The sequence below is a fragment of the Pezoporus wallicus genome, unplaced genomic scaffold (assembly GCF_028554395.1).
Source record: "Pezoporus wallicus isolate ANWC-B61680 ecotype Strahan unplaced genomic scaffold, APGP_CSIRO_Pwel_v1 contig_8714, whole genome shotgun sequence".
In the NCBI taxonomy this organism is placed as follows: Eukaryota; Metazoa; Chordata; class Aves; order Psittaciformes; family Psittacidae; genus Pezoporus; species Pezoporus wallicus.
The window spans coordinates 1,556,937-1,582,034 of NW_026635695.1; the positions used below are offsets into that span (position 1 = coordinate 1,556,937).

Sequence of the window (25,098 nt, forward strand, 5' to 3'; positions counted from 1 at the left end):
GAAGGTAGGAAAAAAGTACAAACTGATAAATGGGCAAAAGCAGTGTGGTGATTGTAATGGCTTTTTTGTTCAGCATCTCAACTAACCTCCAATTCTTCCTTTTAGGTCAAGCCGGAATCTCCCTCCGTTAGTTTAAGGTGAAGGTTCTTGCTTATATTTTCTAGTGGTTGAAGCTATACCTTCTTCTTCCATGTGGAGAAGGGACTGACCTGGGCAGGAAACAAAAGCCAAGTCCTGTACCATGCCAGACAGGAACACAGCACTTGTTCTTATTTCAGGGTATTTCCTGCAGCTGGATATTGAACCAACCTGGCACATGGTGGAGGGGTTTTCCTCCATCCTTTATATGGGTTTGGAGGATTTTTTTCTTAATTAACTTGTTGCTTGAATTTAATAACTGGCCTAATTCTGGTTTCTGGCTGCTATGTCTGTCATGATAGATACTAAGTGAATCCTTTCCCTGACAAGTTTGTAACTGCTCCTCCTCTCTGAGCAGCACATAAGAGCAGTTACGTGACGCAGAGTGTGAATTTGGAAATAGGATGCTTGATAAGAGCAGTTCTTTTCACAGCGGAGAGACCACACTTGGCTTTACGGGATCTCCTTTCATTTAGAGGAACACCATGATCAAGTAATTGCTCAATTTTGTACATCCAGTGAGTAATAATTTTTCCATATGATTCATTTTTTTCACATCCTTTTCCATCTTGAGAGTTCATTTCATCTATTCTCCTGCTCTAGGACAGGATCAGCCTAAATTGTTCCTGACAGGCGTTTATCTAACCTACCTATTCCTAATATGCCCTGTGATGGAAACCCATTACCTTCCTAAAAGGAACGTGGTGTTTCAGTATCTCCAGCTACTTATTTCCATTCATTTCATGGGAAAAACATTCTGTGAAGAAGATAGAAGTTTGAAACAGGTGACTATCAGGATAGCACACTTTGACATAGAGTAAGCTGAGTAGCTTTCTATATTGTATGTAAAAAATGTGCAATAGAAAGCGTAACAAAACCCAAAACGACAAACTATTCAGTTACAGACATAACCATATAACAGAACTACTGCGCCTGTTGCTGTAGGATTTTAAATGATACAGAGAAAACCACTTTAGTTTCTAAACTCAGGTGTGTGAATTGAGTGTAACTGGATATATAATAGCAGGCAACAGTGAGCAGTCTTTTTAAAAAATGAGTCCTAAATAAATGAATGGTTCTTTATTTGAGGGAACTTGAGTGAAGTTGTAGGAGTCAATGCCCGATAATGGCATGAAAGTGAACAGCAGAAAGAAGTGGGCAGATTTAAGCAAGAGAAGAGGGGAAAAAAGTGGCTTTTAAAGATGGTTTCCAGCTCAGCGAGTCTTTAACCCACTCATTGATAGGAGTGGGGAAAGTGAGAATATATATACCATCTGTTTATGCCCTGCATCTCCCTCTCTTCCCCTCTTTTCCTAAGTATTAGCTAGCACTGGTCATTTCTCAGCTATGCAATGTGAAGAAAGGACACAGAGCTAGATGGTCTTATGGGCTGACCCTGGATGGCTGCTCCTGTTTGCCCTAGGGAGGATGCCATGGAGTGACTGTTTGGTGCTGTGCCACCATTGTCATATTTCCTTCCGCATCCCTTTGGATCTCTATTAACACATTGCTGAGGCAGCCAAAGCAGTGTGAGATTATGAGACAATGAGGCAAGTTGCTCTTGACCTGTACTAATAGATTTCACAGACATGGAAGAGTATTTTCTTAATTAGGTAGGTTGAATTTTCTTGTATGGATTTGCACTGCCAGTGCATTCCTCCCAGCCTTCCTTTGATGGAAAGGATGTGTTCATGATGCTGGACTGCCACCTGGAAATCTGGCTTCTTGGCTGGGTCACAGACTTTGTGAATGCTGGCAAGCAGCTTCTTCTTGTGCCTTGGTTGTAAATGAGGAGATCTTCTTTTCCTCTGTCAGAAGCTCAAGGCTGTTAATAATGCACCAGCCTCAGTGCTGTGATATAAAAAAAGCTTTCTTTTACATATTTCTGTACAGTAGTTTGATCATCACTTCAAAGTTCTCTCCAGATATTTCATTCATTCTTTATTGATCGGTATTATCCTGTCTCACATTTTCATTAGCCTTTGCCTAGCACTGATGAAAGAGATACACATGGTGATAAAGTACAGCTGCTGGTGTTTGTCTTGCAAGGCAGGCTAGGGTGAAGAGCTTATTGCTTGCAAGCTTCCTCTTGAAATCCTGACATGTAGGTTGGAGCACAAAAAGGACCTTTTCTGAATAACGTTGGAGGTAGCGTTCGGCTCATAAGTATTTGTGTTTCATCACTGCATCAATGCAAATCTAGAAGGCTGTTATAACCCAGTCAGTTCTGTCTTCAGTAACAGGAAAGTTTTAATTGCTTTTACTTCTGGTGCTTCTTAACCCAAATGTGATGCGTGTAATGTGTGCTTTCATGTTGAGTTCAAGGAGAAATGAAATCCCTTCCAAAATTTTTGAGATAAATCATTTAAATAGGGCCTGTTTTTGTGATTCTTTCAAGAAAAAAAACATTTTCTGCTTTTTGTAGAGGAAAAGCCTCCCACTGCCTTTATCCATGTCCTGAGTTCAGCCAACTTGTTTACAAGGACTGTACTTTAAAATCAAAGCACAGTAAGGACTCAGCTGTGACTTCGCCTGGATTATAGCAATGACAAGATCACTAAATACCTGCATTGTGTTATTGCTGTAAGCTCTATGGGAGAGGCAGCCTTTGCTCTTTACTTTTTGTACCATCTCCTCCAAAGCATACCAGACTCTGCCCCAGGTGAAACATCCATCCTGACCTTCTCATGGGAAGCTCTGGTTTGACGCTGTCTCCATAAACCCCAAACTGGGATCAAGGTTAGCAGATTAGCCTTTTACCCTCATGGCAACAGGAACTGCCAACCTGCTAGAGATAAAACCTTGGGAAACCAAGGTGGATCTGCAGAAGAAAAGACTGATGAGCAAACCAGGCTTTGGAGGAAACCATCTCTCACCACTGGGTCACCTCTGTTAGGGAAGCTGGGTCTCCCTGTGATAAACTCCTCTGCACTTGACCAGCTCCAGTCTGGGTTTGGGGAGTCCCTGCAGATGAGCCAGCCCCAGCGCATTGCCCAGGGACATCCCACTGATGGAAGCAATGAGTGTTTGCCACGCTTCCAGCTATGTCCATAGAGCACCCCTGTGGGCTCCTGTACCAGAGCAGGCTGGCACCAAAATAAACCCCAGCAGCAAAGCCAGCTTTCCTCAGTCTTGCATACGGAAGTTTCAAAGCTTCTGTTCCCTTCCTGGGCCCAAACAGCAATTCGGGAGAGAGAGCATAATTGCTGTGCTCTATTTCTTTAGTTAGCTAGGAACTTGAGGATTCAGTACAGCCTCCCTGGCTTGGATAGATGGTGACTGAACTCTGCCCCTCCAGCATAGTCAAGCTCCAGGGAAAGAAGGAAAACCATTGCAGAAGAAGCCAGAGATTTCTTCCAGTGTGTGGATACTCAACCCCAGGTTGGGCCATGCATAACACTGCCAGTGGGAACTTAATTCCACTCCCCAGCATTAATGTGGGGATGTGCAGGCAGCAGAGAGCTTTAGCTGTGGGCTTGGAAAACATGGTGTTCAGTTTTTAGAGGTTTGGGGTTTTTCTGTGATGCCTTAAAAAGCAATCACTGCAATTAATTTTGCAGTGCTGTGGTTATTTCAGGGGGCTGGCTGAAATTATATGCCATAGGAATAAAGGCCTGTTTCCCCCGTCACCTCCCAGGACTTAATGGATGTAAAAGTGAAGGCAGTCCGACTTCTGTTTTATTTGATGCAACTAGTTTTAGTCACAGACAGTGCCGATTCCCCCAAAGCTGCACGAATGCACTTGTTTTGACATCCTTACTATCATAGAATTATTTTGGTTCTAAGATCATCTAGTTCCAACCCACTATCTACAAAGCCTTGTTTTAAGCCAGTGTGTGTTCGAAGTCACATACTGCAGAATATTACTGAATTTGTCACTGACAATCCTCATGCAGAGGAGTCACCAAACTCCAATTAGAAACAATGAAAAGTAAATTTAATAAATAATATAATACTACATGTCTGGCTGAAAAAGAACTTTGGACCAGAGGGCTTTTTTCCTTATTTCTCACTGTTTCCTTCTCAAAGTACAGTGAAGTATTTGCAGCTTGAGTTAATCCAAAACATGAGCGTTGGTGTCGTCCACTTTAAATGACCTGGTGATACAAACATTTTTAACCCTGCCCCAAATTGCCCAACATGAACAGTAAGCTGTCACCTCCAAACCTGGTGTTAAAATCACAGTTCAGGTATGAATCAGCAGTTCATTTACAACTTTAATTATTAGTCTTTACTGAATCTGGCAGGCTGGAAACATAAAGCTCTTTCCTGCATTAAAACATCTTCAGGCAATGCTAGAACTTTGCAGAGCTCTATAAAACATACTGTCTCTAGTGAAATCAGTCTCTTTGATGTCGGTCTCCATTTGGGGTTTCTACAAAAACTAGGCAAATATTTGAGAAGAGAATCAAATAGTTACATTACAAATAAAGCAACTTTCTTTCCTTTCATATGAAACATATTAAAACTGGTATTCCTGAAATTCAAAATACTTTTTTGGCAGAAGAGAAGTGGGTTTGTTAATTGCATGGATTTGCAGCAGGTGATTGTCAGCTTTTAAATGTCACAGCAGATATTCTTTAACCTCTTTTTATCCCCTAACTAGTAAGAGAGCTCTTCCAAAATACTTGTGAGACACAAGAAGTGAGCTGCAGGTTAGAGGCTGAGAGATGATAGAGGGTACAACCCAGGGGTGTGGAGAGAGCAGTTTGATGTCTGCTGCTGACCTGCTGGGGAACACATGAGGAGTGTGCGTCTGCAGCTCCCACTACCCATTGCCACCTGCCTTGCAGCACTGTCTGCCCTATGAGGCTGCTTTGCAAGGGCACATTTTCCTGCCACATGCCCAGGTCCTTTGCATCAGATACCCCAAGCTTGGTCCCTTTCCTTCCCACCATGGGGTGCAACCCTGGCTGCACCCACAGGCACCAGGAAAAGCAGCCTTTACGAGCATAGGAAGCATCACATAGGTAAGGATGGGCACAGCCTGCTCCAAAACTACTGTGTGAAATGGCACCTGCAGACTCCCTGTACAAGCTCCTCCTGGATGGCCAGCTATGCCTAAACATTACACAAGAATGTATTACAAGTCACATTTAATATGGTAATATATATAGCCAAATACACACACATAGGGATTCATGCATTAAATTGTTTGCAGTTTCTTCTTTACCACTATTGATTCATGCCAGCTCTGCTTTGATTTTAAATCCATCCAGGCCTCGGTGTTCTTCGGCTTTGATGTTCAGACTCCTCAGATAGTAATTTATATGTGTTTTATTTATAACCTCATGACAGGCCACAGTTTTCCTGTGACAAAAAGGGTGCTTTAGAATGATTAAATTGTCAAGCAGCTTCTGAGCATACACTGAAAAATTGTCCAAGCTAATTGTGTCTTTATGGTTTTTATGAGAATTTACATGTGCGAATTAGATATTTTATTGCACAACCACCATAGGAGTTGCTGCAAATGCATACAAGCAGGTTTGGCAGGTGTACTTGGGCAAGAGTCAAGAGCTGCTACATGCTAAAAGCCTGGAGGGTGGCTGAAACCAGGCTCAGTCTTAGTCATTGACATTGGACCAATATTATCTTTGTAATGCATCTTAATCCTTGTCTGGCTGCCCTGGGTTTGGTCGGGATAGAGTTAATTTTCTTCCTAGTAGCTTGTACAGTGCTGTGTTTTGGGTGTAGTTTGAAAGTCATATTGATAACACACTGATGTTTTAGCTGTTGCTTAGTAGTGCTCACCGTATGTCAAGCGCTTCATTCTCTCATGCTCTGCCAAAGAGGAGGAGCACAAGAAGCCTGGAGGGAGAAGAGCCAGGACAACTGACCCAAACTTGTCAAAGGGATATTCCATACCATAGAATGTCAGCTTCCATATAGGAACTGGGGGGAGTGGTTGGCCAGGAGCAATTGGTCACTGTTTGCGAATGGGTTGGGCATCAGTCAGATGGTGGTGAGCAGTGGTGCTGTGCATCACTTGTGTTTCTTGGGTTTTGTTCCTCTCTCTCCTCCTGCTATCTCCCTTTTCACAACAATTACTATTATTATGTTTTATTTTATTTCAGTTATGAAACTGTTCTTATCCCAACCTGTGGGGTTTATCTTTTGTTTTCCCTGATTCTCCTCCCCATCCCACTGGGGAAAGGGGAGCAACTGAGCAGCTGAATAGTGCTTAGTTGTCAGCTGGGGTTAAACCATGCGACTGGCTTCATTTTATTATATGCAAGGGTGCATGTATTCTGCGTTTCCCTTGATAGGGAGCTAGTCCTTTTTGGACAACCACAGACCATGCAGCTGGTGAAACTAATGTATCTAATGTGAGTATACAGCTGCTGCTTTCCAGGAGTAATTTGTTAGTAATTATCTGGGAAACAGGGATAATATCCATCTTAGTGCTCTGCCCAACTCTGTTTAAAGAAGAGTTTAAGTGACAAACTGCTCATACACAAAAAGGAGTGAAGGGAGTTTATCTGCAAATCTAAACATGGCTCACGTTTTGCACAAACCCAGAGGTGCCTGTGCTTTGCCAGGTGTTGAGGGAAGGATGAAAGGTGATGGATGAGCTGAGCAGGAGCCTGGCCACACCTGTGGTGAATCTGGGGTTTGTGAGCATGAAGTTAAATCACCAAACCCTGCGTGCTAAAGTCAGTGCAGGTGAGCTCAGGTCAACCAGACTCAAAGTGTAAGAGTCTGTCATTAATCATATTTGCAGAGTCTCATTCAGCCATAGCTTTGAAGGAAGGCAGGAAGGCAGGGAGAAGGAGAAGCAGCAGCAGCAGCATTTTTAACGCTGCTGGTGCAGAGGCAAGCAGAACATGTGATGTGTAAGTCAGGCCTGTCTTTCCTGTTGCCTTTCTCTGCAGCACAACTCCTGCTCATATGTGGGGTACGACTGAAGACCTGCACCAGCCAAAGTGACCAGTGAATGATGGAATCAGGGGATTTTAAGATGTTTAAATTGTGCTGTGCAGTTTGATAGGGCTTTATGCAGCCAGTGGAACAAGAGAGGCTGCCCTTTAAGGTAACTTAAGGGATGACTTTGATGCTGAGAAAATATCTGGAGACATCTGATTTTATCTAAGCATCCTTTGAGGAGATTCAGGAATAGCACATTTGGGGTGGAACTCTGTAGGGAGGGGAGGTCTGAGGAAAGGTTTTGGTTATGACATGATGTTTCATAGACTGCAATAAAAAGTATTCTTTGGCAAAGCAGCCACATAGGTATGTTTGGCTGTAAATATATGCCAAATAGTTACAGCAAGCTGGGAGAGCTGCCTAATGGGGAGGTGAGGTAATTCTTCCTCTTTTACTCTGTGCTGGTTAGACCTTGTGAAAGTGTCATACTTGGGCTTTATCCTCAAAAGAAGATAAAATTGGGGAAACTAAGCCAAGAAATGTACATCAAAAATGGGCTGAGAATAGAAGCTCTGGGGAGAGCAGCTGTGGTGTTAAAGCTGTTTACTGTCAAGAGGATATAACTGCAAAGAGATAAGTTCATGTTGTGTGGGTTCTCCTGGGCTGCTTCAAAAAAGAAGAGAATGGGCAGTTCTCTATGTCCTTGCTGGTTGGTAAACCAGGATAGATGAGAAGAAATGGTATTATGGGATATATAACTTAAGATGAGGATGGAGAAGCACTGGGATAGATTTGCCTTGGGAAGTTGTGGAGTTGTAGTCACTGGGGGTCAGAAGTCAAACAAACATCTGCCAGCACAGATAGAGCTGACCCTGCCTCAGGCAGGGTGATGGGCTGCCTGGCCACTGCTCTGTGGCTCCTTCCAACCCTCTTTGTTATGATGACATGGAAACCAAATTCTGCATAAAAATAACTCAATGTGTTGCCTTATTCTGTATTTTCCTCTGCAAGGAAGGAGGCTCAGGGTGTGCCCAGGAGGAAGAGAAGTGGGGTAAAGCCACTGTGTCAAGGGGCACAATGTGACTGAGCTGTGAAACCAATATAATTATTACTTTTGTCCTTCCCTTTATTAATAATGGACTTTTTTTTCATGCTATCAAGGTAGCCAGCTGTTGCCTAAGCCATTAATGCACTGTGCTCTGAGCTATGTTTTGCAGGCTTTTTTCCCCCCTCTCAGGAGAGATTTTCTTATGAAGTGTTTTATGAAGGCAATGGAGCTGGATGCTGGGGTACAATGCACTGTGGCACTTTGTGAACTGTTCCTCATGTTCTGGAACAAGCAGTGACTTTCTGACACAAGAATCCTTTGCTTCCCAACTCCACAGGATAACTGGTATTGACAATAATAAAGCACATTGTGTGCACTGGGGAAATAATAAGAAAAGGATTTGTAAGTGGTTTGGAGTGGGATTTTAAAGGCTGGCATCCACGTCTGAGGGAGCTGTCAGTACCAGCAATGTGCAATAAAAAAGTCAGCAAGTGACTATATAGAATCCCAGACAGGTTTGGGTTGAAAATGATTTTAAAGCCCATCCAGTTCCAACCCACTGCCATGGGCAGGGACACCTTCACTAGAGCAGGTTGCTCCAAGCCCCTGTGTCCAACCTGGCCTTGAGCACTGCCAGGGATGGGGCAGCCACAGCTTCTCTGGGCACCCTGTGCCAGCACCTCAGCACCCTCACAGGGACACCTCACAGGGACACCTCACACTAAACCATCTCACCCAAGGCTCTGTCCAACATGGCTTTGAAAACTGCCAGGGATGGAGCATTCACACCTTCCCTGGGCAGCCCATTCCAGTGCCTCACCGCCCTTACAGTAAAGAACTTCTTCCTTATATCCAATCTAAACTTCCCCTGTTTAAGTTTTAACCCATTACCCGTTGTCCTATCACTACAGTCCCTAATGAAGAGTCCCTCCCCAGCATCCCTATAGGCCCCCTTCCGATACTGGAAGGCTGCTATGAGGTCTCCACGCAACCTTCTCTTCTCCAGGCTGAACAGCCCCAACTTTCTCAGCCTGTCTCCATACAGGAGGTGCTCCAGCCCCTGATCATCCTCGTGGCCTCCTCTGGACTTGTTCCAACAGTTCCATGTCCTTTTTATGTTGAGGACACCAGAACTGCACACAATGCTCCAGGTGAGGTCTCACAAGAGCAGAGCAGAGGGGCTGGATCACCTCCTTCGACCTGCTGGTCACGCTCCTTTGGATGCAGCCCAGGACACGGTTGCTTTCTGGGCTGCGAGCGCACACTGCCCACTTATGTTCATTTTCTCATTGACCAGCACCCCCAAGTCCTTCTCTGCAGGGCAGGAAAAAAAAAAACCAGGAGAGCGCCAACACAGTCCCTAATATCTTCCTGGTATCTAATCTACACCTATCCTAAATGTACCTAAATCTAATCCAAATATGCCTGTTCAAAAGCCTTTGTGTATAACAGCATGAGTGTCCCAGGTTTGAGAATTACAGTCCCTCTCGTCCTTCCTGAGCTAGGCTCAGCAGTCTGAGGTCTGGCGGCTGTAGTGGTAGGGTAATGTGCCCTCAGAGTCCTGCCTCCCCACCTAAAGGGGTTCCTGTGCTCTGCGTTCATCTGCTCAAAACCAAAGTTAAATAAACCCTGGAAAGCTTTTGTCTGTCTGGAAGCATTTATCATCTGTTGAGATGCTGGGCAGCAGAGTGTCAGTGTGGACCACGGTTTTGGGTCTTTGTGATCAAAGCTTCCTGATGAGTAAGGCCTTTTTAAGAACATCAGTGTTGGGAGGAAAGCAGGCTTTGTTATGTCCCTGCTGAGGAGGTTATTTGTATTGCCCTGTGCACTCTGGATTGCAAGGAGCAGGGCTAGCAGTGTTGCTGCTGTGTTGGCAAGGGCTGCTCCACACACCGAGGTCTTCCCATCTTAATAAAGACAGTCAAAGCAAATAAGTGCAGGCTCTCCGTTGGCTCATTATTGCTTGTGCTTGTCACTTGTAATTGGAAATATGTTGTGTGGATTTTGCGTATTAACAGGCTTTTGCTATTGCACAGGACTGCGGAGAATTCAGAAGCTGTTTGAAAGTCAGGATGCTTTTTCCCGAGTCTCGGACCTGCCGAGGGTAAACAGCTCTGCCCTCTAGTGCCGCTTCCCGAATCTGTTAAACCGGAGCACATCGATGATCCTGGGAGCATGCCTCACCCAGGGCATCCCTTGGAGCACGCTGATCAGAGCCAGCCCAGGGCTGCTCTGCGCATCGTGCTGAAACCAGGCAGCTGCTCTGTTAGAAGGGCTTTAGCCCCATGCCAGGCAGGGGGAGCATGGCACATGTTGGCATATCCCCTGCACAGCATCCATAAGGTAATTTCTGTATTTTCCCTGAAGCAACCCCATTGAGCCTGCTATTTGTTTTCCCATAATGTTTGTTATGCCTTTGAGAGACATATAGAAGAGCTAAATGATGAACAGCCATTTCAGCAGCTTTGCTCTTTCAGCCCCATAAATAATGAATTCATCAGGGTGAGAAAACATGTGCCCAGACACAAACACATGCAGAGCTTTGTAGAGGAACGGAAGCTTGAGATTCAAATGCAGAGCCCTGTGCCAGCAAAATGGGAACTGCTTTTCGGAGTGGGACAGTGTCGGAGGGTGGGTATGGAGTTAATTGCCTCAAGAGGAGACAAAATGCAATTAGGGATGCAGGCAAGTGCTAGCTGAGCTCTGAAGTGAGAGGTTGCTACCTGGTTGGCTTTTGGAGAAGGCCATTAGCTCGAAGGGGACGTTTGCTTTATTGTCTGTCTTTAAGCATCAGCTGAAATAATCTGGTTGCGACTCAGCTTGCGTGGTGCTGGCAACCATCACCCCAACAAGGTACATGGGTGCATTTTGAACCTGCTGGCCAGCTTCAACTCAAGAGGACAGGGTGGTTTCAAAGAGCCTGCATTCCTGGAAGTTTTGTGAGAGTGAATAAATAAATGAAACCCCACAATTCCCACAACTGCCCCTGCTGAGAGTCCTCGTAGAGGTAGCGTTTGCACAACTTTTTATGGACACCAGAGAACCCACAGTGGGGAGGACTGGAAAGGCAGCTCCAGGGTGCTTCCTTAGCCCCACTGCTCACAAACAAGTCATGAGGGTTGCATGGCAGGGCATTGCATTGCAGAACGTGCTGCTTCCAGGGCTAATGTGAGAAAGGAAGAGCTGGTTTCTTCCGCTTTGTTGGCATTTCAAATGGGCTAGGACAGCAGAGTGAGGGCTGTGTGTGCTGGCAGAGCATCTCGGCTGAGCCCTGCAGATCCAAGTCTAATCAGCTGAAATACAGAGCTACAAGTGCTAGCCAGGGGCTGGGGAGGCCGCTGGGATTCAATGCTTCATGCTTCTCTTTGCTCTGATGTATTTTGTCCAATTTCGCAGCACCGCCAGCTCCTGCCTTCAAAGAAGCGGCTGCCTGCTCTTTTGATCAACAATTACATGTGGCTTGACAGCAACAGCCTCTGTCAGAAGCCACGTCTCCTCTTTGGCCATGGGAGCATGCATGAAGGAGCCAGGCCTGCTACATGTGAGAGGTGGCACTGCTGAGTCCCTGCGGTGGCAGAGGAGTTTCAGGGCATCATCACCATTCCTCCTCTGCCAGGCTGGTTGTGCACCTCAGGGCTTGGCAGGGGCTCTTTTGCCTCTGATGCTTTTGGGTGCCTTTCCCTGAAGAACCCTTGTGCAGCAGGAGGTTTGAGCCCAGTAGTGTTGGGAGCTGCTGGGTGGGATGCTGGGCAGGGTGCGCTCACGAGTCTGCAAACCTGGCTTGCATCGGGAAGATAATAAGATGCAAATGGTTCACCTGGGCAACCTTAACAGGGTTTTGTTGGCATCTTTCTGATAACTCTGTTAAGTTCTTTTCTGCATAAACAGCAAAGAAAAATATACCAGCGTGCAGTTAGTCCTTCAAACACAAGTGCTTCTGGACAGCCAGCAGAGCACACAGGCAGCTCTTTGATTTATGAAACACTGAGGCTTCAGTTCTCTGGTCCATCTTAGCTTGATTTGCACTGGTAAGAGCTAGGGTGTTTTCATAAACTTTGATCATCTGCTTATAGTCTTGTCTAAAATGTTTCATAAGGCAGCTCCCAAGATGAGATCATCTTTTGTGGAGCTGGAAATCTGTTTGGGGAAGGCTGGACAATTCAATTTGGAGGCACTTTGCCACTCAGTGGGTGATGATGGGGGGGAAATTCATGCAGAGTTTAAAGATACTGAATTTCTGAGCTTAACTGGAATTTGCGGTTCTTCTGGTGGCATCAAACCCATAACTGCTTCACTATGCATAAACAGCCCAACAATCTGCATTGATTTTACTATCTTTTACTTTATTTTTCCTCTTGAAACTTGGACCATTTATGACAACTCTTGATTTTCTGTGTTTTTCTTGTTGACCTCTGAAGCAAGTAAAGATACAGAATCTGAGCTCCTTCCTGCTCCCCATAGATTTTGAGCTTCCTTAGTCTGTCTTAGCCAAATTTGACTGGGAGTAAATACTCTGTCACTGGGTTTTATGACCTTTGGTGGCTGGAATAAGTAGAGACCTCTTAGTATCTGGAGATATTCATTGCAAAGCTGACAAACAGAAGCAGGGAGAAGGGAAACAGAGGCCTTAGTAATTCCTGAGATCAGGAAACGTTCAGCCAGAGCTTCCCTGGTAACTGCCGGTTCCCTTCTTATCCCCCTTTATATATCTGATCAGTGTCATGACGAAAGCTTAAATGTGAATGCAAAGGCAAGGTAATTTTGCAGGGCATCATTCCTACTAGTGCTACAGTCATTACAGGCTGAAATAATATAAGTACAGAGATAACAGTGAAGAGAGAGGGAAATGGAGAAGCGTGAGCAAAGAGAAAATAAGTTTTTAGCCTAGTTTTGGGAAGAAACAAAGCTAATGAGTTGGAGCTCATCTAGATGGCAGCAGCAGGCATTACTTTTCCTACCAAGAGGGGTGATGTCTTTTTATCTCCTTTATTCTGTCTGCAGAATAAAGGAGAATTTAGCAATTGTCTGATTAGCTCCTTTAAGCCCCATCCACTACAGAAAAGGACTAGAAGTAGACTGAAGTGAGGTAGCATGGATTTATATGTACTTTGGTTTATTCAAAACGAGTGCCTTGTGCTGGGCAGTTCATAAAATCAGGCTGATTTATCTGTCCTTATTCATAGAATAATGTTTGGGTTGAGCAGTTTTCATCTTGTTGCTGCTACAGAATGGCCAGGAAGGGAGAATGAAGGTGACAGCATAGGGTTTGCCCCAGCCTGGAGACCAGCACCAGGGTTTGGGGCCATCAGCATGCCCAGCCTGACCCCACTGCCTCCAGCTGATGGGAGTGAATTTTGGCAGCTCTTGGACTGTGTCATGGCCTGGGTGTGAGCACAGGGTGGCACCCCAGCTAAAGGCAGCACACAGATAGGCAGAGCCCTCCTGCTCAGCTGCTCACTCAGGGTGGACCACAAATGTGGGAAGGGGCAAATAGCCCCCGGCATCCTCAGGAACTTGAGGCACATGTATTTTATGGGCTCTTTTGTCCTCTGCCCTCTCCTATGGCAACAAACCTGGTGCACTGAGTACCTTGGGAAGGCTGCAGTCTTTTGCCCCAGAGATGGTGCCAACCAGGGGATGTTTTGCATTTGGTGTAGGCAGCTCCTTTACCTTTTTTCTTCTTCTTTTTTCCATTTTTTTGCATGTGAATCCTAGTCAAGGCAGCTAATAAAGTCAGCAGCTGCATAGTTAATAGGAGAAGGTCTCCATGCTTGCAGGGGTCATTTGTTAGTGAGGCTGAGCACACACAGTGCATGCAGAGGTGCTCACTCTGCTGCCTCACTGCTGTGCCAGATGGAGACGTCAGTGAGGATGGACACAGGTGGGCTGCTTGGTGTGATGGGAAATAATCAGCAGAGTATTAGTTTTAGGGTGAAGTAAATGGGCTGTCCAGCTGTAGCTGCTGTAGGGAGGAAGTTGAATGTTAATTAGATGCCTCCAGTAATTATGGTGATTATGTATTTTTTGAGTGGCTGTTGGGAATAGCTAGATTCACATCCAGAGGGGGATGTGAATGACATTTCTAATCGCTTTAAGGAAGAGAGAAGGTACTTTTGTTTTAAACAAGGGCAATTACAGTAAAACAAAGCTCCAGCAGAATCCAACGAGCTATCAGTGGTTTGATGTAACTGCTCAGGAAAAACGTGTGTCGGTTGAAGGAAGGGAAAATGCTTTGTGTCTGGTACAAGATACACACATCCTGCTTTTCTGCATAGAAAAAACAGACCATGGCAGAGATGGGACATGCACCTGTTCTTCCGTCTCCTCGTGCATTTTCTTAACTGAGAGACAAGCAGTCCTCTTGAAAACAACTCACAGTTTATTTTGCTGGCTTTCAGGCCTGTCTGATGCTTCCTCCCCTTCTTGCACAGATAAACAAAGTTGATGCCAGTAAAATTCATGGAAGCAGTGATTTTGTAAGAGACTGGTATTTTGTGTTATTTGCAGGCATTTCAATTTTAATATTTAGACCAGAAACCTAATTTCACAGGCTTGTCCATACACAGGGCTACTCTGAAACAGTTGCTCCATGCGTATTTATGTAGGCATTGCGATAAAACAAATGCCCATATTCAAATCTATTCAGGAATAGCTGTTGTGCTCAAAATTCCATTTTCCTTTCAGTGTTTTCTTTCAGTTGTAGATCAAGCCTCTCACTTAAACCCACTAGTTAAGAAGTGAACTCATTAACATGCCACCCACTGTGTCTGATAACCTAACACCTTCGATCTCAGACAGTCACAGCTCAAGTTCACTCTTAGCATTATTTGTCAAGATTATTTGTAGAATAGATTTGCATAAATTCCTAACAGGCGTGTTCTGGACACACAGCCTTTTGTGGAATACTTTACTGGAAATGGCTGCTGTGCAGCAGTGTTGTCTTCCATGCAAACCCATTTTAGTGTTCCTAAGGGTTCCTCACTTCGAGAAATAACAACAAACACTTCAATGCATTTTATATGCACAAAACCATGCACAAGCCCAAGCACCATGAGCTGATTTGTACAGAAACCCTCCGATGGTTGGACAAGCACAGTCTTCTGCGATCCACAGGGAAGGTCCACCTAAAGCACTTGTGCAGCTGCCTAACCTGAGACTTAAAAATGCACCATTCCCCTTCATTCGCAGGGGAAATACAGTACATCACCACTGACTTTCCTGGAGCTGGTGTTTGGAAGACCCCTGCTGCTGATGATTCAGGTAAGATATTGCCTGGTTTTTACATCAACAATGTTACTTGCTACCAGGGGAATGACTGATTTTTCTGAGCATGGGGACCATACAAGATACCCTCATGACATTCAGTGGTCAGCTTGTCTCAAACAGAACTAAATAGATACCCAGCACAGTGGCATAGCCACCTTCTTGGTCTTGCACTGTCTGCCTGGGCGTCAATTGAAGAGGTGTAATCTCCAGATGGCCAACCCCTCACTTTCCTCCAACTTCCTTCTCCATGTGGAGGTTCTTTAGTGATTCCTGGTCTTGTTACATGGGACAGCCTACTTCTCTGGGTGTGACTAGAAGTCGATCCATTACAGAGCCAAAGTGCAAGTGTTCTGCACCGTGAGATGAGCACGTGCAAACAGCTCCTCTGGCGTGCCTGTCGCGTGGTGTGACCTTGTCAAAAGCAGCTGTGCTTCGTTTCCATAACAGGTGTAGCTGCATGGCAGGGGAAGGATTGCATGTCTGGGGGAGCTGCAGCAGTGGGGTGCCCCACATCTGGGAACAAGCCTTGGGCTAACATCTGGTTGAAAACTTTTGGTGGGTTGGATGTTTCCAGGGCTATACAATTTGCCAAAGGAAAGGCTCCCCTCTGAAGTGCAAACACGACAACCCTTGCATTCCTTAATTATTTCTATCTAGGAAAGCTGATTGAACTTTCTAGGCATTTAGGCCTCTTTGATTGAACTACGTTCAATAAAAAGCAGGTGGCAAGATGAATGCTTTGCTTTTTGCAGCTAAAATCCCATGCCTAATTAAATCTTATGGAAGCAGGAATGCGCTTTTTTCCTTTTTCCCTGGTCAATGAGTCAATTGAAATACATTTTTACCCTTTTATCTAATTCAGGAACTAGTGAGACGCTGCACACATTTTCTTGCATGTTCAGACTTGTGGGCAAACTTGAAAGCTGGGCTTGCCTTGATTTACCCAGTGCTTACACAGCCTGTGCTCTCTTCTTCCAGATTCCTCCTGAAGGATCTGCTGCTGGTTGATGGGAAGTTGTCAAAATGCATTGTGCCACTTCAGGAGGAGCACAGGGTAGCCTGGGACTCTTGTTCCTCCTCTTCGAGGATGAAGAGTTGACAAGTTTAAAGGGACACACCATGAGCAGCTGAGTCTGTGGGAGATGGAGGAAGATCAGGAACCTCTGACAGCTTTTGAGGCTTTGAAGAATCGGACCCCAGGGATGTTCATCTAGATATTAAGGCCTGTGTTTATAAGAGCAATTGCTTTGCCATGTTCTCCTTGAGGACCTGGCTGAGCATCCAAAGAGGAGGTATGCATTGTCACTTCTGGTAGAGGCAGGTTGGCTGATGTGACTGTATCTGTTCTGATGCTTTGAGCTTCTTGGCATGCTGTGCCATCACCAGCACTTGTTCCTATAGCAGTTTTTGTTGCTCCTGTGCCCAGTAACTTCTGTTTGGTGTTTACTCTTCTCTTCTCATTCTATACTTGGACACAGAGGTAGTTCTCAGTCTTGCAAATGGGCTTGCTTCAGCCCTGGCGTGTTGGTGCTTCCCTCCTTCATTCTTTCTATGTCTGGTGCAGATGTGGAGGCTCTGCCCACTGGCCAGGGGCCGGCAGCTCACTGATGGAGCCATCAGCACGGTAACTTTGGCTGTATCAGTTTCTCTCGGTCCCTGCAGCTTTCTGGGTTAGGAGATCCATCAGCCTGAGGGTTTATTTGCACTAACACCATGGGTGAGAAAACAAGCACTGCATCAGGCCATGTTTATTTTATATCTCAGGAGCTGCTGGGAGCTGTGTCAGCCAAGGCAGTCCCACGGGCCCTGCTGGCTCCAGGGATCTAGTCCTGCTGTCTGCAGGCTGTGAGGACCATCTCTTGGGAGGCAGTCGTACACACTGCCCCCTGCCTAAGCTCCAGCCCCTGGGAGCACCAGAACTCTCCAGGCTGGGCTTGCTGGGAGCTCTCCTGGTTTTCCTGAGGGTACCGTGGTGCCGCTTGGCAGCCCAGGCAATGGCAAAAATGATTTTCTATCCTCTTGTCTCAAACATTAAAGAGACTACAGTGATGGAGAGAGGAAGGAATAATGCAGCTCAGGGAAGAGCTGTGCTCCTGCAGGGGTTGCACTGGGCACACTCATTCCCCCAGTGCACGCAGAGGGTTTTTTAACCCTGGGATCCCTCTTTGGTGCTGGCAGGGTGTCTCAGGCTTGTGTGGGCAGCAATAGTTCCCGTATGGCTGCAGAGTGTGCTGAGGCTGGTTCCTCTGTGCTTTGGGGTGAGGGAGATGGTCCATCCCTAGATTGGCTCCAGCTCCAGACCATGAGTGAAGGCTGCAGTACCACAGCTCTGTGCAGTATTAGCTGCCTGTGGCTGTAATAGTCAGGGTGATGGCTCTTCCAGGAGGAAAACACCTCAGCTGAAGCAGTGTTCCCCATGGACACATCGGTGTGCTTTGTGCTGTCACGCTGCGCATCAGTCACAGCAAAGAGAGTGGCTCTAGCGGCGGCTGAGTTTGTGATGAGGATGTAGCAAGCGCGATGACTCCAGAGCTGGTTCAGGTTCGTGCAGAGCCCTGGTGCTGGCTCCCCTCTGGCATGGACACGCCGGGCCCTCGCTCTGGGACACTGCTTTGGGATAAGTGCTGTTTCCAATCTGTTCCTCGCCAGCTGTCAGCAGTTTCTGTGTGTGCCCACCAGAGAGCAACCCCAGCACAGGGTTGTTGTCTCCAGAGAGACAGAGGCTGAGATGGAAGGTCTGGGTGTGAAGCCAAATCCATCTTCTCTCACCCTTTCCAGCCCTGTACCTCATCCCAAACCTGAGCTAAGCAGTGAGTTTGGCCTCATGGTGTCCTGGGCAATAGGAGCATTCCTCTGGGCAGGGAGGATGTGCTGGCACGTGAAGCTCTGGCAAGAGACCCTGCCTGGGTCTTCTGCAGGGAAGGACTGGACCACGAGTTAGCAAGGAGCATCAGTCCAGTGCACAGGGAGCAAGCAGGGGCTCAGGCAGAGCTTACAAAACTTGGATGGGTAAAAGGCTGGTGCTTTATGCAATCTCCTCAATTAAATGAGCACAGTTGTGTGCTCATCTCACAGAATCATTCAGGCTGGAAAAGACCCTTAAGATCAAGTCATTGCCTATCTTTAGTGCTTGAACACGTAGCTGGGTGTCTCAATGCGGTTTTATATGTGTCAGAGCATAGTGTTTGGGGAAGGAGGAAGCCCGTGCTTATCATGCAAGTCAGTGCTGGCATGAAGTCCCAGGGTAGGCAGTCACATCTGGGCTGCAGGTAATGTTCAGCTGTGCAACATCTTACCTGAGCTGCCCGTATCAGCAGGGAGAGATGGACAGGATTTATCCTATCCAGGACAGGGGGACAGAATTGTCTGCTGGAAGGATCTGTCCCTCTCCTCCATGCTTCGCTTGAGCCAGAGAAGCAGCATTCACGTGTTGTTGGGTGCAACAGTTCATGGCATTGCTAAACTGCAGCCCTGGTACCTGCAGAAAGGGGCTTTGAGAGGAAGCTGAGGGAAGAAACAACCTCTTGCTATTTTTATCGCTGTACCAGCCCCTGGGGATTTCGATTGACAGGATTAGTTATGAAGCCAATATTATGAGTTTAACTATGAGTGAAATAACACAACTTCTGTGGGAAGCAGAGTAAAAGAAGCAATTATACAGTAGTTTAATAATAGTGCTCTGCTGGCTGGGAAGCTGAAAACTTATGGTTGACAGTAATTAGATTTTTTCATTCTTCCTGTTAAATAGCTATAAAAATTACAATAGAAATTCATCTGGTTCTCTTTTATTCCATGTTGTTTTTATCATCCAGTTTGTGCCCATTTGGCCTTCAGATTATAATTTTATATGTTTTTAGTGTCTGGTATTTAAGACATGCAGAAACAGCATTTAATGCTGAAAAATGCAGAAAGCCTGAAGAATAAGTGGGTGGCAGTAACACTCTTCTGAGCATTCTTCTTGCAAGCTGTTTGGAGGGACAGTGAGGGCTTTCCAAATTGTCTTACCCTGAATCACAGCTAGACTTCTAACCACAGGAGTTATTCCAAATCATTTAAAATTGCAGTAAAAATTAGATGTTAGAAATTGAATTACTCTTTTTGCCTGCCTGTTACTGTAATGGACTGTGTGTAGATGAACTGCTGGGGGGGAGGCAGCGAGGTGCTGGGGTACCTCACTCTGCATACTGGTTGCTTGCTGCCCTCACTTCCCTGGTGAGATGGGAGTCGATGTGGTGTTCTGGTTTGGGGCTTTGCTCCCACCTCGGGCTCTGTGCTGGTAAGGCAGCGTGAGTGACAGGGGGGTATTTGTCAGCTGGCAAGGAGCTCGGCTTGTACTAATTCAAGCAAGAGCCTATGGGGCATCATCTCTTCCCAATCTTTGCTGCTCCTCTGCAGCCCCGCAGTGTTGTGGTGTGTGCTGACAAGCAGGGGCTGTGCAGGCATCTCATCTCCCTGTCGTTTACATCACAAGTGATGCTTAGCTGTCAGCTGCCCTCCTTTCAAGCACTGTCCTTTGTTTGTGCCTAGACAGAAGTGAGTTTTCTCTTATGCCATTAAAACTCGAATTACTTTGGCAGCTGTGGGTTTCCAAACTTGCAGGGTGAAACTTGATGAGCCAGCAAATGTGTGGCACTTGAGCTACCTATGATCACAGCTTGAAAGTGTTATACAGAATAAAGGAAAGAGCTCTCAGGTTTGCTCTCATCATTGAAAGCTCAGGTGCTTGGAGGCTGAAAGTATTCTTCCTCTTGTTCTCTTTTATTTTATAATGTGAAAGAGCCAGGCATGATAAATGGTATCCCGATGTTGTGAAGGGGATTGAGTGTGAGGTGATGTGTTGCAGCTCTGGTGCCTGGTGTGATCACTGACACATGCAATAAACAGGCTGTGCAGCAGCAGTGTACCTCTTATTTGATGTCTTTTCCTCTGCAATGGCAGAAACAACACAGTTCAACTTCACACTTATGTTTTAGTTTTAAAACACACTGGAGATGCCCAGAGCCATTAACAGGGCAGAGGCCACTTCCAGGTATGCTGCTATCCCATTTGCTTCCACTTCAACAGAAATACACTGTGCAAATGCTGTGCAAATCTGTGGCAGATGCAAATGCTCCAGATGGTACTGGGAAAAGTGCAAAAGAAAGATTTGTTTCCAGCCCTTCCTCACTTTAATAAAATTTCATTCATCTCCCTAGTAGAGACTTTCTTTTCTAGGGGCTTTTACAAATGCATCCCTCCTTTCTTTCTGAGCTTGTGCCCTTGAGCTCATCCCCATGTCACTGGAAGGCACCCTGCTTGTTGTTGCAGTCTGACATCCGATGCCCGTGCTTTCCATCACATCATTCTGGTGCTGGGATCATGCTCTGTAAGAACTGGGTATAATCCATTAATCGGGGTGTCCAGATGTGCCTGTGGTGGGGCCAGTTGCCAGGTTTGGGCCAGGTAGTGGTGGTTCATGGGGTTTCAGCACCCAGCCATGCACTGGTGTGGTGCAGTGCAGACCTTCAGTGCATGCTGAGATAAATAAACCCTTGTGCCCTGGGTTCCCACCACCTCAGTGTAACTGCAGGAGGGGCTGCACCTACCCTGATGCCGCTCTTGGGCTTTGCCTGCTGCCCAGGTATGCAACGTTCTTCTGCAAAGCCAATGTAGAAGAGCAGGGAGGCTGAAAGCAGTCACCCTCTGGGGGTGGCTCAACCCATGGGGCACTACCTGCACCTAAATTTGGCTTGGGAGGATGAGGGAGTGGAGAGCTGTCATCTCCCCCATTAGCTCCATCTGGAATGACATGTGTGCTCCTGATTGTGTGCTGTGCTGATGCTCATACAGTGCCCGAGTCACCACCCTGCATTAGCTTATTCCAGCACATTTCCTTGTTACAAAATTAGATCCACTTTGCAAATTGCTGCTGCACTAGTAATGGAATTGAAAGGGGGGGTGTTTGTTGTTTCTCTATTTTTTTCTCTATTTTTTTCCTTTTTTCACTGGGGTAAATCAGGAATAAGTCAACAGAATCAAGCCCTTAGTGCTTTCAGCAACATGCTCATTTAAATTGGATGCAAGAGGGTGTCTGTGTTTACATTTGGCCTGCCAAGAATCTCTGTTTCAGAAACTGGCTTACATAATATGTCAAAATTGGTTTACTCATTAGCATTGCAAACTGCATGAAACAAGCCACAGATTGATAAACTCACAGCAATATTTTGCAGCCAGAGCCGAAAGGCACAGGGGGACAGGAGATTCATCAGGAAATGTTCCATTTCCATGGGAAAAACCAATGGTTTCCAGTTATGTGTCTCAGACTTCATTGATTTTTTTAGTGTCTTCCTAAATTTAGATAAAGATTGAGAGACAAATATGAAAATCTCTGCTAGCAAACAGGAGCCCATCTTAGTATTTCCTGGGCTGATGGATTATGTGCTGCAGCAACTCCAGGCTGGACCATTCTCCATTCCTCGGCTGAGGCTGTACCCCCTCTGCCAGGCTCCATCCTGTTCACACAGCCACTGCTGCCTTGACTGATGTTTTTGCTATAGCACAGGTGGAATGGAGGCTCTGATATTATTAATTAGCTCCTCCAGATGTTGAGCAGGCACAGATGTTGTAGCACGGTCCAGTGGTTTCGTGGTGCTGCTGCCTCCTTTTTCCTTAGCCTGGCCAGGGTGAGCATGGGCGCAGTACAGCCTCAGGCAAAGCTGAGGACCATGATGCTGAAAGACCAATAAACTTTCATCACTGCCATGTGGTGTGTGATTTTATAGGCATCTGTAAATCTGCACACACACATGAAAGCATGAACAGTGCTTCTAGAGTAATATGGGCAAATAAATATAGAGTAAAGCAGCAGTGAGAGTGTCCAAGCATAACCGGTGCTTTTGGGCTTCCACTATGTGGCCTTTACACAGCCTGCGGTGGGCTGGGGGAAGAGACAGCAGTGAGTGATGGGTAGCCAGAAGAGCAGCCCTGTCTCATGCTGGTCTCATGCAGATCCCTCCTGTGACTACTGCTGTACTTGGGGAGAAGCCTCTTCCCAGGCTGCAGCCCTAACCATTACTGGTGTCACTGCATCCCTTTTAGCTGCAACCTTCCTACAGGCAAGGGTTAAATGTCTTCAAACCCTGAGTGATGTGGCAAAGCTGGTGGAAATCTGCTGGGTGTGTACAGCTTTTCAGTGGTATCTAAAGGAGTTTGGGGCTTAAATCCCAGGGATCTTTTTAGTTTGCTTTGAAACTCCTAACTGAAGAATCAGAAGTGGAAAGCTCTGATACAGAGAGAGAGATGGCACAACAGCCCTGGTATTGGTAGCATCTGGTTTTATGCTTGGGGATCCTGAGTGCCCCATCCAGTGCTTCAGATGAATTTTTGGCATGATATCTAGTAAAGCTGAAGAAAGCACCAGCCTGCAGTGCTGCAGGGTCCGCTGCAGCCTAACAAGTGTTTTGCCTTGTCAGCAAACACCAGCACGTCCTCCTTCAACAGCGTTAAACCTAATCTGCAACATTCGTGGCATGTCATGGGCAAAAAGCAGACTTTGATCTCCTTATGCTGTGGATTCCGTGTTGCAGCATTGTTTGAAGGACCTGTGTGACAGGACAGGTCATCACTTGCTGCAACACATCATGCTGTTTAAAACTGCATCCTGTATCCTCACATCCCACAGAGGTACCCAGGTGGGCACATATTTTAGAGGGCTGACACAGCAGCTCCCAGCGGCGCCTCTGCAAAACTATTTTAATGGATGTTTCATAAAGTTTTCAGAAGAGTTTGTGAGTTGAAATAACAGCAGTTGTTAGCTGTGGGAAGGGGAAATAAAATTATCTCATTGGAAAATGAAAATGAGAGGTGTTTGCATTTCACTTACTGTCACACCTTGCAGCAAGAGGCTGGTCACCATGAGATACAGTGAGTTTCAGTGCCAGCTGGAGAGCTGAATGCAATGAAAAAGGCCAAGAGGGATGAGATGTATCAGCTGGGGAGCTCAGGCAGGCTGAGGATCCTTCGCCAATGTGTGGGAGCAACCCAGGCACTCACAGGCTGGAGAACTGCTCTCCCAAGGGTGTGGGAGAGCCAGCATCACCCCTTGTGCTGATTCAGTGGGTGGTAAGTTCTGTGTGGTCCTCAGTCACCTTGGCCCATTGCTGGCTTTTGGTTCATGTTCCAATTCAGGTCTGTTATTCCTACAAAACCTCCTCCACACCTTGTCTGGGCTCTTCTGTCTTTTCTAGAGACAGCAAGGGAGGAGGAGTGAGGTATGTGAGCCCTGTCCTTGAGGACAAAGGCGTGTCGGCCAGTGCTAACCAGGCAAATGAAGAACTACTGCAGCCTGTGTGGTGTGATGCATGTCTTCAGAGGGCAATTCCAGTGTGGATCGGGCATCCAAGGGCTGTTCCCAGTGCAGTGGGAGGCAAATTCTACCCAGCTCTGCAGACCAGAGGTGCTGAGTTGTTTAATCTTTGCAGCTGGGACTCAGGCAGTGTGCACAGGGGCTGGCAAGCGCTTACGCACACGTTAAAATGCACCAAGCAGCAGAGCAGTGCTTCAGCCTGGAGAACTCTCTCAGCACTGCAATGTCTTCTCATTACAGCATCAGGCTGTATCTGCTGGAAACCAGGGGCCACGTTGTTGGCAGTGACATCTGTCAGCATGGCAATGCAGCTCCTGCTTGAGGGAAAAGGGCCCTGAGTGTTCAGCGCTCATAAAGGGCTGTTGGAGTCTCCTCTGTGCCTGGTTTGTGCTAGAAGTGCCAGCCCCAAACAGATAAATTCAGTTATCAGATGAGTTCAGCCTCCTTGGTTTTGTGTTTAGGGTTTACCCTGTGAATTCCAGCCCTTCTCGCACAGTGTAAATCCCAAGCTGCTGGGGAAAAGTAATTGTTCCCCAATTCTGCTGTGTAGAGAGCTGTTGTCACCCAGCAGGTGTTTCTGTATAGCAGCATGTAACTTCTGTCTCCAAATAAAAGACAAAGTTCACCTTGTGTCTCATCCATTGTCATGTGTATTTGAAAATATTTGATGCAGTGTGCAGAAAAGAGGGCAAAGCAGTGACAAACCCCAGGCTGATAAATGAATAGCACAGAGCGTGATTCACAGCCTCAGTTACACCAAGCAGCGCTGGTAAGCGAAGAGCTGGGTGCCTGGTAGAGAAGGATCCATGGATCCATTTTGTGCTCTCAACGTGCTGAAGTCCTGAATGCAAAGTGGAGACAAGGGACCAGCCTGAAAACCCTCTTGTGAGCAGGTTTGTAGTGAAAGGACATGGGGTTTGTGTGCTTGTATAGCTGCTGTGGGGAGCAACTGTGGCATCTCTCCAAAGAGGTGGCATGTGTTTGCCACTGATGTGTCCCATTCACAAGCAGGTGCCTGTACGTCAGAGGCAACGAGCTTACCTCCTGCTACCTGCTCCTCCTCCTCCTTCCAACACACATACAGCGCAGCAAAGGCTTGGTTTCGGTGGATTAATAGCACAGAAATGTCCTCTTTTGGCATAAGGGAACCCATGGGTTTCCCAGAGGTTTTCTCTGATATATAAATAAGGGGCAAAAGCTCGAGTTCCAGGAAGACGCTTTGTGGGTCTGGTCCTGTTTGAGCACAGGAGGAGCTTAGTGCACACTGAAGTATGGGAGACCTGAGAGGTCTTTTCCCTTTTCTGAATGATCTCATTGCTCTAGCTTCAGGGCAGCTTTCTAGGATGCGTAACAGAGAACCCCAAAAGCCCCCAAATCCAGCAATGAAGAAGCACTGCTCCAATGGCAGTCTGTGTGAGAGCTTTGGAGGATCTTCAAG

At 46.4% G+C, this 25,098-nt stretch overlaps 1 protein-coding gene and 1 long non-coding RNA gene across 2 annotated transcripts in view; both read left to right on the forward strand.

Moving 5' to 3' along the window:
• Positions 1-25,098, forward strand: part of SYNPR (synaptoporin) — a 108,260-nt gene that overhangs the window by 38,688 nt on the left and 44,474 nt on the right. The gene's annotated exons all lie outside the window — the stretch shown is intronic.
• LOC130592795 (uncharacterized) lies at positions 7,671-16,916 on the forward strand. Its single transcript, XR_008970662.1, has 4 exons — positions 7,671-8,395; positions 10,087-10,393; positions 15,239-15,310; positions 16,295-16,916. It is a non-coding gene; the product is annotated as an uncharacterized LOC130592795 (long non-coding RNA).